The sequence below is a fragment of the Anomaloglossus baeobatrachus genome, chromosome 8 (genome assembly GCF_048569485.1).
Source record: "Anomaloglossus baeobatrachus isolate aAnoBae1 chromosome 8, aAnoBae1.hap1, whole genome shotgun sequence".
NCBI classification, from domain to species: Eukaryota; Metazoa; Chordata; class Amphibia; order Anura; family Aromobatidae; genus Anomaloglossus; species Anomaloglossus baeobatrachus.
In genome coordinates, this window is record NC_134360.1 from 71,999,405 (window position 1) to 72,014,870 (window position 15,466).

The 15,466-nt window shown below is 45.5% G+C and overlaps 1 protein-coding gene and 1 pseudogene across 3 annotated transcripts in view; both read right to left on the reverse strand.

The window, feature by feature from the left end:
- Nucleotides 1-15,466, reverse strand: part of CACNA1I (calcium voltage-gated channel subunit alpha1 I) — a 1,217,075-nt gene that overhangs the window by 587,512 nt on the left and 614,097 nt on the right. The gene's annotated exons all lie outside the window — the stretch shown is intronic.
- Nucleotides 3,278-8,382, reverse strand: LOC142249324 (ubiquitin-conjugating enzyme E2 Q2 pseudogene; annotated as a pseudogene).

Here is a 15,466-nt window from a genome sequence, read left to right on the forward strand (position 1 = left end):
ATAAAAACACAACACCCTTCTTTGGATAAATTGGCCAAATCAGCCCGGTTTATTAACAAACATTATAACAGATAATAAATAACCATTTTACCAATGCAAGGGCGGTTCTTGGAGCCCCAAAACCTGGCGGACACCAAATATTGTTACCAAACCATCCGGCATATTTTGCCCCCAGCCGCGACCACAAGCTCGGGGGCACCACCTTTGTCGGAAAACCGTGTCCCTAACCGACTCTCAGGGGACCCCACCCCTGGAGAGCTCCCCCAAGACCGCCAGGCAATTACCATACCAGAATAAACAAAGGGGGGTGGTCCCCCATCTATCCGATGTACCACCCCCCACCCCGAATTTCCACCGACTCCAAGAACCCCCCTCGCCACCGCTCGCCGAAATGACCCAAGCACCCAATAGAAAATTAAATGAACCTCGACTCCACCGTCTTCCCCGACAAAGATTAAACATATATGTATAGGGTGGGAGGGCGGGACCTTCTCTAACGGTACCTCGCGCCAAAGTAGTGCCCCCCCCTTTTCCCCTGGACATATATACAGCCCCCACCCTGTCCCCTCCCCTGGCCCTATAAATCCACCCCCCTAAACTCTTGACCCCACAAAAGCCCGCTCTTTCTATAAAAAATCATTAACCCCTTGCTGCCCTGCAAAGATGAGCCATGGGTCACTACGCCCATGGCTCTGCCCTGGCTCCCTTCAGCCTACACAGCTGAAGTAGGTCATACTTTCTTGTATTCCTGATACTATGGAGACAGTCTTTTGATCTTTCCTCGCGCCTGCGCATTACAGTACTTTGATCTGCCCTCAACAGGGTAGTTTAAAGTGCATCTGTGCAGTAGCGCAATGCTGGCCTGTGTGGATGAAGTAAGACATTTCATCCATACTGGGCTGGGTAGGAGGAGTAGGACGGTGATCGCCGCAGAGAGGAGGCACTGGACCGGAGAGCAGTGACACCCATCGGACTGCCCTGCCCCGCAGGTGAGTATAATAAAGGTGTTTTTTACGTTCTACATAGCGGCCTGGGCACTTATTTACAGTATTCTGGAATGCTGTATATAAGAGTTCACTGGTGGTGGCCGCAGCTTATAGTCGCCAAATCTGGTGACAGGTTCCCTTTTACCGGCTAAAACATGCCTAGCAAAATAGTCAACACATCTCATGCAATATATACTGTACAATTAGTCAAGAATTTATTCACCTTTACACCAACATTCCTTCAGGTGGGAATGAAATTAAAGGTTTCTCAGGAATGGAAAATTTGTTGTAGGGTTCCTTAGGGTTATGGGATTGGAAATCACCATTACAAGCTTTCATTTATTAGGACATTTTTCCTTGGCCCTCTTTATTGGCTCTGGGTCTGGAGAAGAAACTCAAAGTAGTGTTCTCAATTTTCCATGCTTATGTCATATATTTTCCCGATAAATCCTTTACCGTTAACTGTTTTGCTCACACGTCTGGTGACGGCACAGTAAGCAAAAATGTTGTGACATTCCTATTGCTTGGTGTGTGAAAAGAGCTTCTTTACAACTTAATTAATACTCTTTGTCTCAATACTCACACATTTATAGGATTTTCAGTAAAACAATACATTTCAGTAATATTAAAATCTAAAGCGGGCTTTACACGCAACGACATCGCTAACGAGATGTCGTTGGGGCCACGGAATTCGTGACGCACATCCGGCCTCATTAGCAACGTCGTTGCGTGTGAAACGCACGAACGACCGTTAAACGATCAAAATTACTCACCTAAGCGTTGATCGTTGACCGGTCGTTCTAATCCCGAATATCGTTGCTGTTGCAGGACGCAGGTTGTTCATCGTTCCTGTGGCAGCACACATCACTACATGTGACACCGCAGGAACGAGGAACATCCCAGTCCTTGCGGCCGCCCGCAATGAGGTAGGAAGGAGGTGGGCGGGATGTTCGGCCCGCTCATCTCCGCCCCTCCGCTTCTATTGGGCGGCCGCTTAGTGACGCCGCTGTGACGCCGAACGAACAGCCCCCTTAGAAAGGAGGCGGTTTGCCGGCCACAGCGACGTCGCTAGGCAGGTAAGTCCGTGTGACGGGTCCGAGCGATGTTGTGCGCCACGGGCAGCGATTTGCCCATGACGCACAACCGATGGGGGCGGGTGCTTTCACCAGCGACATCGCTAGCGATGTCGCTGTGTGTAAAGCCCGCTTAAGTTTTGATATCTGTAAATTGAACACACTGACCTTACTAAAATCGTTCCGTCAATCAGTGTGGTTATCTCATTGTAGGAGTGGTAAAATAACTTTCCTAATCTTTAGCTCTTTAATTTTGCAACTGAAGGTTAGAAATGTTGACTTTTGTTTACTTCTGAGGAAGTAACTCAGAAAACATATGTCAGAGGGTTCGCGCTCTGTGGTAACTAACCCTTTTTTCCATATAGGTTTCACAAGATTTTGGATCTATATGGCTGAAACACTCACAGCTGGTGTAGAGGCATCGAACGGGATTAATGGACCACTGGACCACAGGGGGACTCAGACTTACCCTTTAGTGGGAGGGGCTTAACTAGCAGCCCATCGTGAGGTGGACATCAGGTACCACTCCCAGGGCAGTGACCGGGACTGTGGCAGCTGACCCGAGAACAGGTGATGAACTCAAGTATAGACGGGTACAAGCAGGGTGACTAAGGAAGGCTGGACAGGCAGGTACAGATAGGAATGGTGGTCATGGCAAGAGCAGACAGGTATGGGAGGGCAGGTACTGGAGACAGGGTTAACAGGACGGGAGCACAGGAACCTGACAACTAGCTACATTGGAGAACTAGCAGATTGGAACACTGACTTACTAACTAGAAGCGTTGCGCAGGAACCTCCCCTAATGGGAGGGTACCTTAAATACACAGTGCCTCTCAGCCATATAGGAGGGCCAGTGTGCATTTCTTAGGTGCACTCCCGGGATCCCTGTGCGGCATGTACAGGGCCCAGGAAGGGAAGGAGGCAGCAGCACACATGGATGGCTGGGAAAGTGCAGGGGAAGAGGTGAACTGGCTGAGGTGGTGAGTTCTTTGGCGCCTCTGCAGAGATGCCCGTGCTAAAATTGCTTTGGGTAATTCATTATGATTGTTGAGGTTTTTCAGACCAAAGAAGTTTATTAACAGGAAGTGAGTGCTGCGGCTACGTTCACTTCCTGTTAATTGTTAGTTTGGTCCAAAGGTGGGGAGACAGAAGCTCGTGTTGATTGGATGCAGGGCTCACATGACGTCACAACCTCACATGAGCTCAGGGAACACAAGCTTAAGCACCGCTGGAATGCCGTAAGTAGGAGAGGTGAGCATAGGCTTCATCATTTACCTGAGGGAAAACGTGGAATCATAAAGTAGTGGACATCCACTTTAAGGTCCTTTGTCTAGAATAATTAAACATTAGAACCAGTTCCACAACTAACAGTTGTTATTTGCACTACATAGTATTGGACCACAATCCATCTCCTGTTTCTAGACCTATTACACGATAAGCATTCACATATTGATATAGCCCTTTATTTATTAATTTATGTATTTATCTATTATTGCACATTGGATTTCCTGATATCAAGATACTTGCCTTACATCAACCATCTCACTAACAATATTGATGAGTTCACCTGCCATAAATAATATATACAAAATAACTTGCACTGTATGAATATTAGTACACTCAGCACAAAAACTGTTGTATATTTGTACACCTATTATGCAAACAATATATATATATATAAAATAACTTGTACTATTTTCATTTTTTGCATACCCAGCACCAAAACCTGTATTTTATTTCATTGACTCTACTTTAATCATTGCTCATACAATTTTTGCATTATGCGGTGGATGTTCTTGTCACATGTATGTTTCCATTTTTATGTTTTTATACACATTGCTTTCGTTATGTTTAATAAAGGATTCTTATATTATCAATGTGTTGTGTGAGGAGGACTCATATTTCTCTTGTTTCGGATTCTTGGAGCTCATTGTAGTCATTAGTCTAAACCTTTAAGGCCGCTTTACACGCAACGACATCGCTAAAGAGATGTCGTTGGGGTCACGGAATTCGTGACACACATCCGTTCTGGTTAGCGATGTCGTTGCGTGTGACATGTACGAGCGACCGCTAACGATCAAAAATACTCACCTTATCGTTGCTCGTTGACACGCTGTCCATTTCCCAAATATCGTTGCTGTTGCAGGACGCAGGTGGTTCGTCGTTCCTACGGCAGCACACATCGCTATGTGTGACACCGCAGGAACGAGGAACCTCACCTTACCTGCGGCCGCCCGCAATGAGGAAGGAAGGAGGTGGCCGGTATGTTCGTCCTGCTCATCTCCGCCCCTCCGCTTCTATTGGGAGGCCGCTTACTGACGTCGCTGTGACGCCAAACGAACCGCTCCCTTAGAAAGGAGGCGGTTTGCCGGTCACAGAGACATCGCTAGGCAGGTAAGTAGTGTGACGGGTCTGAGTGATGTTGTGCGCCACGGGCAGCGATTTTCCCTAGTGAGATTGCAGTGTGTAAAGTGGCCTTAAGTCATCTTCTTGTGCTGCTGATACATTCCTTAGTATCTGGGGAAGGAGGTCTTTGTGCTTTGTTACCCCAATTTTCTTTCCATAATCTTTGAGGTATTTCTTTACTCTTGTTTAATAAAATTGGAAAAGCATGCAGAGCTTCATCATTTATTGAAACAATGGAAGTAACCAGCCTAGTCTGTTCTCCATCTCTTTAGATGTTGGAAATTTGTAAATGTGTAAATGCAATGGACTGTTGGCTCCATTTACTAGTAGCTTAAAAAGCTTACCTCATTTTATTTACAGACATTGGTTCTAAGGGCATAATGCACCTTGGAATCAGGCAACACTACACCTAGGGGCTTTCTAATTGTTTAAATTATTTGACCTCTGCAAAAACAAACATGAGTTGTCACAGTCGTGTCTTATTCTTATCTGGGACTCAACAAGTAAATGTTGTTTTGTTTTACTTGGTGGTTAAATAGTTAAGGTCAGTTTTGCTGTCAGTAGCTTCCCAGCAGTGCTTGTCAGCTGCAACTGCTTTGTAGCCACGCCCATTTACGTGTAAGTAATAGGGTTTCCCAGCAATCCTGGCTGATTATACAAAACCCTTTGTATTCTTGCTGCCTTAGTGGAAGGAGCTGCTGTGGATTCACCCTGTAGTCATAACTTCTCCATTTTGGTCAATATTCCCCTGTTTGTCTCACCTACCCTTGTGTTGTATTAGTGCAGTGGTGGGTCTAGTGAGCCTTACCTTCCCACTCACTAGCCAGGACTATTGTAGGGTCTTTTCAGACCTTCAAGTTCCTACTCAGCGACAGATGTGGAGCTTGTATAGGGTCTGGCTAGGAGTACAGGGTACAGCAGCAGGTAAAGGGAGGAGGCATCTACCCTCTCATTAGTGTCAGGGCCCACCATTGTAATTGTATTCCTTGTGTCCTACTTGGTTGTCGTGTTTTTTTATTGTGTATCAGACTTCTGCTGGTCTGAACACGCGTGCCACGTTTAAAGCGTGACATAAGTGCTCACCTTGTACGGACACTGACACCACAGCCTGATGTCCCCAAATTGCTTCTCCTCTAAGCTTGTTCATGTTGACCTAAAATGAGTACACTTTGCAGTTGTGCATCAGTTTTAATTCTTGATTCCCTTATTCCTATTTTGTTTTGCAGGAATCCTGTTTTTGACACAGTTTAGCCCCAAGGTTAGCAAACAAGTTAGAAAAATAACTGAAAAGGCTTTGTTTTTATATGACAATTTTTCCCATAGGATTCCTGGATTTCAACCATTTCTTTTCATTGAGCTGTTCTCTCTTCGTGAAGGCAGGTCGGCTGAAATCTAACATTGAGCTGGCCTTCAGTCTTTTGACATTACATTATGATTGTTATTGCCTACTCTGTGGTGCATTAAAGGTTTATCTTTTTATGGACTAATCCACATAGAGCCTATATTTAAAGATATTAGTTCCTACTTAAAATTGTGCTGTGGTAGGAAACCAGTTGAAGCGCTGCCATAATTACATTGATGATTTCCTATACGTCGACTTGAAAACTGAAATTGCAGCTACACATTGTGACCTGCAACATATTATGGCACAGAGTCACACGTTTCCAAATGTCTTGGATTTCTTGTTGTTGAATGCAATTCGCACACAACACACTTGCCATAGACTTCAGTGCAACTCACACACGACATAAAACTTGTGTGCAATGTATTTGTGTTTTAGCTTACTTGGTGAGGTGGATCCTCCAAGCCCTTGATGGGCACAAGGGCCAGGGGCATATCTGCAGCAGGTAGATGAGGCATGCGGGAAGCTGGTAGTAGAAGCACTGGAGATCACAGGAAGACAGGAGACCAGGAAGCAGGTAGTAGAAACACTGGAGGCCACAGGCAAATAGGAGACCAGGAAGCAGGTAGTGTAAGCATTGGATACCACAGGCAGGCAGGAGACCAGGCAGCAGGTAGTTGAAGTACTTTCTGTGAGGTAAATCCGGAGATATGACGATAAATCATGATATTCAAGTATGTCAGGAAGCCCTCTCCTGGTGTCACCCCCCCTTTCCTTCACACAACTGGTTTAGCAACAAATCCCATGGCCATGTCCTGTGATATGGAAATGAGGTGGTGTGGGAACAATGGACACAGGATGACTCCCTGCCGTCACCCTGTAGTAGGAGCTGCTATCTAATTAGCAAGGCTATGGAAATAGCCAGACAGAACGACTCCAGTAAAAAATGGTTCATATCTCGCAAGCCATATTTCCGATAAATATGGCAACCATAAAAATGGTGTCTCCGCATGTGGACGATGCCGGCACCCCCTTTTTATGGGAGCAGGACATTGGGAAATGCCCCAGGCGTGATATCAGCCAATGGGGAACTGGCAGACAGGTCATGAGTCCCCTCGTTCTGTAGCTAAATTCATAACTGTCACAATGAGAGCATTGGCGTCCGCCTACGACGCTCCCAGGCAAAGTTATGGCCAATATCCCCTTTGCTGGATAATTCTGATCCATGCAGGGGGAGTGGCAGTGCTTCCCTGTGAGGTCACTAAGGTAGGAGGGGACCTGGATCTGCCCAGGTTGATAACCCTACTTCGGCCATTTTCCAGTGTTCTTCTGCTCGGGGGCCTGGTTGGGAAAGACCTGTGAGGGAGTTCCTGGAAACCTGGTCTACAGCGCCCCCCTGTGGCCAGACGCAACAAGGTAACTGCTGGAACTGTGTATGCCTGTTTGTAACCCATGCTTTGATTGTAACTGTACTCTGACATATGTATATTCTGTAGATTCCCTATTGTATATATTGTAGTTTCTAGTGTGCTTTAGGCTGATTAAATTATATAATTAATCTTGGGCTGTTCTGTTATCTCGATCTTGAATCCCACGTCTGTGTGTTCGGCTAATAGTTACCGTAAATCGGTTGGTGGCAGCGAATTGTGCCAAGGATTATTGTGGGGAGGCCAGTGAGATTCGGGAAGATATTATATATTCCGCCCGCGGAGGTCGGGGGAATATATACCTTACTCTCACCGGGGACCCTTCAATAATCGGCATAAGTAGTATAGCGGCCTCCTTGCTTATGGTCGGGCAATTCCATAATTGGCCTGACTATAAGAGGGGCGCTAGAGAGCGCGTCACGTGCTCTGTCTGTCGGTCGGGAGGTATAAAGGAGGGGTGACCCCCACTTGTTACCCCCCGATTGTGACGTACTGGTAGCCAGCGCGGGGGATTTCTGAGTGACCCCCCCGGTGGTTTGTGACACTTTCATAAGACGGTTAGAAGATTGTATGGAGCCAGAAACTGCACCATTAATGTGGTCCTGTCTTTGATTCTTTCGAATCTTCTCTAAGATGGCAAGGTTTTCTTTTTCATTGCCTTCATCCTCAAACTTCTTGCCATCCACTGGTTTTTCGTCCTTCATGTCATAATGATCAAAGCCTTCGATATCCTTTCCTATGTCTTCCTCCTCTTCCTCTTCAGATGTAACTTCCTCTGTTGTGCCATTCTGTCCTGTAGGCAGAGGCATTTCAACTTCAGGATGCTGCGGGAGATTGTACAATCTGCACAGGTCACAAATCAAATGCTTCAACCGCTGCAGGAGCCGTGTGCTGCTTTTCTTAATATCCTCCAAGCATTCAAAAACAGAAGTCAGATTTGGGTCATCTGATTCGACAAACTATATTGGTGCAGAAGAAGGGTAGGATTCCATGATATTGCAGTGGATGGTCAGGGTACCCCCGATGCTCTGGATGAACACACAGTGCAGCTCGTCCAGTCTCCAGCTGATGATCCGGAACCTTTTGTGCTCTTTACTGAAGATAGACTTCAGGAGTCGCAGCTCGACCTTCAGCCCAGAAATCGACATCTTGGCCTCATTTCCGCCGGGCGGAGACCTGAGGAGACAGTGGAGTCATGCCCGGAGCCAGAGCTCTCCGCCCATCCTGTACAAAAGATGGCGGTGGCCTGTCTATGCATGCGAAGCAATGCCACCGAGGGCAACGGAGAGAGATGCCTCCAGAGCAGTGACGCCAGAGATGGAGCTCTACTGAGACAGGAGACCTGAAAGCAGGAAGTAGAAGCACTGTAGGTCGAAGACAGATAGGAGACCAGGAAACAGACAGTAGAAGCTCTGGAGGCCACAGGAGACCAGGAAGCAGGTAGTAGAAGCACTGGAGACCAACAGGGAGAGAGAAGACCAGTAAGCAGGTAGTAGAAAGACTAGAGGCCACAGATGAACAGGATACAAAAACACTAACAGTCTTAATACCAAGAAACAGGTGTGTGTCTTGGTGGGCCTTATATAGCCCAAGTAGATAATCCCATGGGAGCACACCAGGCTATCTGCAAAGCTCGATGTGGAGCACAACAAAGTCCAGCAAAAATAGATGAGGGGACCAAAGCCTGGATCTAAGACTGGTGTATAACAATCTGTAGCTTGTCTGTTTTACTTACAGCAAAATAAGAGCTCTAAAATTACTGATTTTCAGATACTTTCCTGATATGATTTTGTCGCTCAACTTTTCACAGAATTGCTGTAGAATTGGATGTTTTATTTCTGAAATATGTACAAGTAAAGTTCCAGCAATGCACTGCTACTTGATTGACAGGAGCAACAGGAAAGGAATATGTTGGTCGGGTCTTGCTAACTATTCCCGCCCCTGTCTGTCTGTCTGCGCCGGAATTAATGTCTATGATGGCCACAGGGGGCGGAAGGCCAGGCAGGGAGACAGGGGTTGGGATAGATAGCAAAACCCAACCCACAAATTCCCTTCTTGTTGCAGCTGTCAATCAAATAGCAGTGCATTGCTGGAACTTTACTTGAACATATTTATGAAATAAAACATCCAATCTCTGAACAGAGGTAGGGTTACATTCAGCATCCGTGCACCAGTATAGCACTGGCTTTACTTTATATAGGAAAATCCTGCTGGTTGGCTCCCTTTAACAATTGTTTTGCCTCCCAGCAGTCGCCATACCCCTGACACTGGATCGTAGGAATCTTACTGAAAAGGTCAATGACTGATTGTTACAGAGATGAAATCTTAATTTTCAGTAGTTGAATGGATAAGCATAATGACATTGGTGACATCACTGTGGAAATGCAATTATAACCAGGGCAGCAATTTTCTATTTGTTAAATCTCTGTTATTTCAGATGCGTACAAAGATGCAATTCTTAGAAATCCGAAACGCAGCAAGTCCTGAGCTCACAATAAATAGTAAGGTTCCAACGGCAATGCACGCGGAATCTGTTCTGACACCTGGAGGGCCAAACTCAGCAGATCATGTCAAAGCCACTTACTTCACATCTCACCATAGCCTCGACATACAAAAAAATAAAAGACTGTTAATGAATTTAATAAAGAGGGACAAAGCATGGAGGCACGTTAACCATTTTAAATAACAGCTTCACTATCACATGAAGACTATAAGAAAACATAAGAAAGAGAGAGCATATTTAATTAAAAAGAAACCTTCAGCATTTCATTTGTTAAATGAAAATTACTTGTCTTAGGCCTCATTCACACATCCGTGAAAAAACAGTACTGGTGTCGACTCGTCAGAATTTTGGATCAGTGTCATCAGTGTGTCTGTTTTTGATATCAGTGTTTTTTATGGATGGTGTAGAGAATCAGCTCTGGTAGGCAATGGCAGGGACGCAGTAAAAAGGCACACACGGGTTCCCAGTCCAAAAAGGTCAGTGTTTTATTCGCACTTGACGACAAAAACATAAATACAGTCTTTCTTCAGACCAAGAAACACACGAAAAGTCCAGCTTGGTAGCAGCATAACATGAGTCCCAGACTTGACAGTCCATTCAGATGTGGATTCCCCACAAAGTTTCCTTCAGTTCTCCAGCCCAACCACCCACACACTGAGAGGATCTAGACATCTATTTATGCTGTGCTAACTATTCACCTGTGCACATCAGGCCTCAAAACCTGAACTAGCAAAGAGATTAACTTTTTCTCTGCAACTCACCAATGCAAAAAGCACATGCTAGAAGGGATATAGCTCACATCAACCACCATACCCTTTACTGCATCACAATGGCTAATTAAAAAAATAAAGGCTAAAGCTTCTCCTATACTCTCCAAGGTTGACTGCATATAGCAGACAGACGCTACACTGTTGTCACCCATGTGCTGTACATGTTTTTCACTGACCCATAGACTTGCATTGGCCCTTGTCACCCATGCTACCTGGAAAAAATTGGACGTGTCTCCATGTACTGTATATTTCATGTGGGGCACCCCTGTGCTGATGATCTCCCCTGGCGGCGACGTGGGAAGAACCCGCCGCCCACAGCAACTGACCGTTATGATGCTGTTGGGCAGCCCATCTGCTGCCGATGTGGCAAGTAAGGTCATTATGCCAGAAGATGTCCAGTTATAGTGCCAAACCAGGGAGTTGGGACCGACCCTCTGGAAACATCAGCAACCAAGCAAGAATAAATGTTAACGATTTTCATGTGCAGAATGTTTTCTAATTGCTGATATTTGTTGCCTTGAAATTTTTTGATGATCTGTGACCGGTATTGTTGGAAATGTTTGAAATGTTTTGAAATTATCGCTGCTTCCCAAAGAAGGGGAAGGATGTTTTCTTGTTAATCTGTTACATGCATATAAAAATTGCGGTGTTAACTGTGTTTTGTTTCAGCCCAGGAGTGCTGCCATTTGCTGTGGAGGAATGTGGTGCCCCTGAGACTCTAGTCGCCACAGGGTACTGCACCTCAATTAAGGTGCGGTATCTATCTCAGGTAAGAGGGAGTTAATCACCGGTGTTCCACATTCACACACTACATACAGCTTAGGAGCCTTCAAACAGGGAAGGATGGCTCAGGGTAGGCAGGGGGGTGGCCATCACGATCATGGGACTTCCCCGGTCACTGAAGAAGGCCACCTGGGGGGCGGGTTCCACCTGAGGGTAGAAATAGGCACATTACACTCACATCAAAAACAGATCTGTCGGGACCATAGTTCTGGCAAAATATCTCTGTAAAACTTGAACTTTACTAGGCCCGGGGCTTGGAGCGGGAGCTCAGCCAGAATACCTAACTACTGAGAGGGACACCCTAGAAATATGATGCTCTCTCTCTCCTTCGCTCTTCAAACACCGGTGGTGGCCCCTTACTTGTCTAAGACTGACCGGAGCACATCACGGCAGTGAGCAGTACTGCTGGGCTGGCGACTGAAGCTGTGAGTAAACTGCACCTTGAACCTGCAGAGATGTGTGTTGGCTTGTCCTTACCGGCATCACCGCCCGGCGCTGAGACGCCAACCGCCATTAACTCCTCTCTTCATCCACCCGGGGGCCGCTCCGCCTGTGGGAGCGATACCATCCCGGCTGCCTTAACACCTGCCGCAGCAAGGAATCCTGCATCGGCGGCTACTCCTGGCTGCAAACCACAGGTGGTGTCACAACAAACTTTCCCAAATACCCCACTTCCCCCACCATTTGCTGTACGCCTCGGGGCAATGGAAGCAGGCAAGCCCACAAGTGACATCGCCTGACCCGACCCGAAACAGTCCGACAACGAGTAGGTTAAGGTATCCTTCAGATAAGGAAGATTTTTTTTTATTAAAAAAAGAAGCGATTTTTTTTTTCCTTTTTTAATAAAAAAAAAAATCTTCCTTATCTGAAGGCACAAACAAAACAGGATACGATACAAAAAACCTTCAGAGATAATTCACAGATGCATAAGCAAATAACACACGAAAAGTATGAAGCAAAACCATGAACTTAACTTAGCTTGGTAGCGGGGAAGCCAGAGGGACAAGAGACAGACTCCTATAGTCTCTGGAATTTCAGACAACTGGCAGAGAAAAACAGAGCGGAACTCCACCAGACAGTATTCACAACACCCTGGGTTCTTTACCGCTGTAAATATGTTCTGCACCTATGCGCCGAGCCACATGCCTGACCCTGATCTGGGCCCTATGTAGAAAGCAAATGGGATGAGCTCTTCATCAACCCCACTAGGTGCTAAAAGACACACATAGATAATAAACAAGGAAAAACAACAAACAACTTATCTCTACTTGACTCAGGGAGAGAAACTGCACCAAACACCAAGATTCTCCAGATATATGCAAACTGACTGCTAACATTGAAGACTTGATAAAGATGTATCAAATATCACCAGCACAAGGTAATAGGAAGGGAAGGTAGATAAAGACAAGGGAAGTATTGATGAAAAACATCTAACAGGCTGATGAAATCTGCAGGGTCCTAACGGGAAAGGGATGAAAACCAAGCAGAAATAATACAGGGAGCAGTTTGTGCAGCCAAACGCTGTGACCTTCTATAGCCAGACACCCGAAGACTGTCTGTCACCCGTGACACCTCCTTAGTAGGTTAAAAGCTGCTGCTCTGCCTTGGTGGATCATTATTACAAGCCTCCCTTCAGCAGTTGATAACGACACAGAAGAAATGCATTGGGGAAAAAACCTCCTTCACTTAGGTCTGGAGCTGCTTGCTTTCATATATGGTAACTGTGAATCATTAGGCATTCTTGTGGAGAGATTTATTCAGATAGTGATAAAAAAAAAACCAAAACATTTTTGCGGAGCTCCTGCACTTTCATCAGATGCAGGAAGGCGCAGGAGCTGCGCAGAATGGCTATGTTCACCACTGTCTAAATATACCTTCTATCTACATTACCCCTGTTGGTTCATTGAAATGAAAAAGCACCTGATTCAAATTAAGGAGATTTTTTTTCCCTTTGTATATATTTTTGATATTCGAAAAAGGTAATACATTCTACTTACAAAGAAAACACACTTTGCACATAATGCTTTTTGACACTATGATATGTTTTTAAATCTCCAAATTACTAGCTTAGCCATGCTTTGTGTTTGTGAGGAAATTACATTATGCTGTTAAGCTATACATTTGTTTGCTTATTTGACACAGCACTATATTTATTTGCAGGATATGAATAATATACAGGAGCTTGCTGGGATCACCTAATACATGCAGAGAACCTACAGGATATAAAGTCAACCAGCGCTATTCATTCTCATTGTGACATGGGTTAGGTAAAATCCTTTTAACTTGTCTTAAAATAATAGTAATTTACAGAAAATATTCAGCCACTACCACCTTTATGATAAGCCACTTCATTCTATTCATGTCATAGGTCAATAGCTGCAGCCTCTCCACTGGATAAAGCACTTACTGTAAAAATATGGAATTCAATTATATAGTTCTTCAGTGCAATGAATACAGTATATTTGTATAAAAGGTGAACCTTGGAAGTAGGAACTGATAAGACTATGTGTATTGAAAATCTCAGTATCACAATTCATTCAATGGGTTTTCCTTTACATAAAGTAGTCAGCCTTGTAAAATAAAAGATATATTCACTTCCCGCACAGGCACTATTGCAACGATGGATGTTGGCCCTGCATTTCCTATGGCTCACATGATATTGTTATATCACATGAACTTTGCTGACAATCAGTGGCTGCTATTGGGCTGCTGCGCTCTCTTTTCCTTCGGGCCAACCTCAAAAAAGCTTAAAATGTGAAGTCCCTGTCCAAATATTACCCATTTAGTTGAAACCTATTGTTGAAACTATTTCCCGGAAGTGCCTCTCAGCCTATTGCTGAGAGGCACTAGGTATTTCAGGCACCCATCCTCTAGCAGAGGTTCCTGAGCATCTTGGTCAGTTAGTTGGTGTTATCCCTCTAGCTAGCTAGTTGTCAGGTCACCTTGTCTACTGTCCATTACCTTTGCCAGTGTCTATAGACCAGTACCTGTCATCTTTGTCTCAGCCATATCCTCAGTACTCGCCTGTCCTCACCATACTGTCTGCCTCAGCTATTCCCAGCTGAATCTTTCAGCTCTATAGACTTTGCCTGTCCATACTTGGGCCTGCTCCTGTTCTGGAGTCAGCTTCCACAGTCTCGGTCACTGTCTCACCCAATGTCTACATTGATAGGCACTTAGTCAAGCCCCACCCCCATTAAAGGGTAAACCCGGGTCCCCATTGTGGTCCAGTGGGTCCTCTTCTGCTCATCGCCCCGTCTTCACTGGCAAGCGTTACACCTATGACAGGACATACTGTTAAAGAGGCCATTTAAGAGCTTCTATTGTCCTATACCTTACTACCGTATTAGTGATGAGTGGACTCACAGATAACCAGGACCAACAAGTCTAACCAGGTTAAAAATTCCAGTTTTGGTCCTGGTTATCTGGCCAGATACCGATCTTATATAAGTCTATGGGGATCAGAATCCGGCTATTAAAAATGGTGGTAGAAGGGATAGGGAGATAGGGGAAAGCTCTTCATATTTACTGCATCTCCAGCGCGGCTGTAACTGCTCCTGCGGCCGCTCATTCACTTCCAGGGCCGCTCTCATTGCATATGCACTGCTTTCCCTGCCCATCAACTGTCCTGGCGTTTGTGATTGGTTGCAGTCAGATGCGCCCCCCCAGCCTATGTGACAGCATCTGACTGCAACTAATCACAGGTGCTGTCTGCGGGTCACTATCGTGATGTAAAAATAAATAAAACATTTGGCTTAAGGCCCCGTCACACTAAGCAACATCGCTAGCAACATCGGCTAACGAACAACTTTTGTGACGTAGCAGCGATGTTGCTAGCGATGTTGCTGTGTGTGACATCCAGCAACAACCTGGCCCCTGCTGTGAGGTCGTTGGTTGTTATTGAATGTCCTGGGACATTTTTTAGTTGTTGCTCTCCCGCTGTGAAGCACAGATCGCTGTGTGTGACAGCGAGACAGCAACAACTGAATGTGCAGGCAGCAGGAGCCGACTTCTGCGGAGGCTGGTAACCACAGTAAACATCGGGTAACCAAGAAGCCCTGTCCTTGGTTACCCGATATTTACCTTTGTTACCAGCCTCCGCCGCTCTCACTGTCAGTGCCGGCTCCTGCTCTGTGCACATGTAGCTGCAGGACACATCGGGTTAATTAACCCGAT